This window comes from Primulina huaijiensis, chromosome 4 (assembly GCF_012295235.1).
Source record: "Primulina huaijiensis isolate GDHJ02 chromosome 4, ASM1229523v2, whole genome shotgun sequence".
NCBI lineage: Eukaryota > Viridiplantae > Streptophyta > Magnoliopsida > Lamiales > Gesneriaceae > Primulina > Primulina huaijiensis.
In genome coordinates this window covers 21,683,694-21,686,104 of record NC_133309.1, presented here as the reverse complement: position 1 = coordinate 21,686,104, position 2,411 = coordinate 21,683,694, and positions in this window count along the sequence as shown.

Below are 2,411 nucleotides of genomic sequence, written 5' to 3'. Positions count from 1 at the left end.
AAATGATAATGAAGATCATGAACCAAAATCTTTTGGTGAATGTAAAAATCGGCAGGATTGGATAAAATGGAAAGATGCCATCCAGGTTGAATTGGATTCGCTAAATAAACGTAATGTTTTTGGACCTATAGTCCTTACACCTGAAGGTGTAAAACCTGTTGGATACAAATGGGTTTTTATTCGAAAGCGAAATGAGAAAAATGAAATAGTAAGATATAAAGCTCGACTTGTTGCACAAGGTTTTTCTCAAAGGCCTGGAATTGATTATGAAGAAACGTATTCTCCTGTGATGGATGCAATTACGTTTCGGTATTTGATTAGCTTGGCAGTATCTGAAAATTTAGAAATGCGTCTTATGGATGTTGTTACAGCCTACTTATATGGATCACTTGATAGTAATATATATATGAAAATCCCTGAAGGATTTAAGATGCCTGAAGCACAAAGTTCAAAACCCAGAGAATGTTATTCTGTGAAATTACTAAGATCATTATATGGGTTGAAGCAATCCGGCAGAATGTGGTATAATAGGCTAAGTGATCACTTGATGAAAAAGGGATATGTAAATAATTCAATATGCCCTTGTGTTTTCATTAAGAAAACAACATCCGGATGCGTAATTATTGCTGTATATGTTGATGATTTAAACATCATTGGAACAAATAAGGAAATTCAAGAAGTTGTGTCATACTTGAAAGAAGAATTTGAAATGAAGGATCTTGGAAAAACCAAGTATTGTCTGGGTTTACAAATTGAACAAAAAGAATGTGGAATATTTGTTCACCAGACAAATTATACAGAAAAGATCCTTAAACGTTTTAATATGGACAAATCAAATCCTTTAAGTACTCCAATGGTTGTTAGATCATTAAACATAGAAAAGGATCCATTCCGTCCATGTGAAGATGATGAAGATATTCTTGGTCCAGAAGTACCATATCTAAGTGCTATCGGTGCCCTTATGTATCTTACAAATTGTACAAGGCCTGATATATCTTTTGCCGTAAATTTATTGGCAAGATTTAGCACATATCCAACAAAGAGACATTGGAACGGAATTAAACATATATTCCGTTATCTACGAGGAACGACAGACTTGGGACTTTTGTATTCAAAAGATGCTAATCCAAGTATAATTGGTTATGCCGATGCTGGATACTTATCTGATCCACACAAAGCACGTTCTCAAACTGGATATGTATTTACTCGTGGAGGCACTGCAATTTCTTGGCGTTCACAGAAACAAACACTTGTAACAACTTCATCAAATCATGCCGAGATTATTGCACTACATGAAGCAAGCCGTGAATGTGTGTGGTTAAAATCAATGACTCAACATATCCAAATCTCATGCGGATTATCATTCGACGAGAAGCCTGTGATACTATATGAAGATAATGCTGCATGTGTTGCTCAAATGAAAGAAGGATACATAAAAAGCGACAGAACTAAACATATTCCTCCTAAGTTCTTCGCATTCACCAAGGAGCTTGAGAAGAATAAATGTATTGATGTTCGTCACATTCAATCAAGTGAAAACTCATCAGATCTCTTCACAAAGGCACTTCCTACGACAATATTCAGAAAGCACATATATAATATTGGGATGCGCAATCTACGAAATTTGTGAAGAATTGTTCGTGTCAACATGAGGGGGAGTTTACGTGACTGCACTCTTTTTCCCTTACTATGGTTTTTATCCCAATGGGTTTTTCCTAGTAAGGTTTTTAACGAGGCAGTATAAAAACACGTAATGTATACAATCATTATGATCATCATCACAAGGGGGAGTGTTGAAAAATTATTTAAAAATGTGTTAAATATTTGTGTTGAAAATGTGAATGTTGAATGTTGAAAATTAGGTAAAATTAGGTGTTGAATATTGAAAATTAGTGTGTGATGATGTAGGTAATGATGTATTTTATTTTTGGATTATTTGTAAAAATTTTCTATAAATAGATCTCTCATTTGTGAAGAAAATCACAATTGAGTTGAGAGAAAAATATTATAAAGTGTGTAGTGTGATAATTTTAAGAGTTTGAGATTTTTACTTTTTACCGTAAATTTTTACTTTTTCACAACAAAACAAACATATTTGGGAATTTAAATATTTGTTACTTTGTATATAATTTGTAGTCAGTTTTGGCGTAGGTCAAATGTGCCGCCTATGAAAATGGAGATTTAAGTAAGCCGTGACGTCACGAAAATGCAAATAAATAGAATATATTTATTGTGGGCTAACGTGATTCATAGAATCCCATGTGATAGTCTATTTAATTTATGAAATTGATCCAAATCAAATTATCGATAATCCCTCTTGATGTTACACAAAGACAAAACTTAACTTGAAAAATATGTGACAAAACTTAACTTGAAAAATATGTGTTTATATATATATATATATATATATA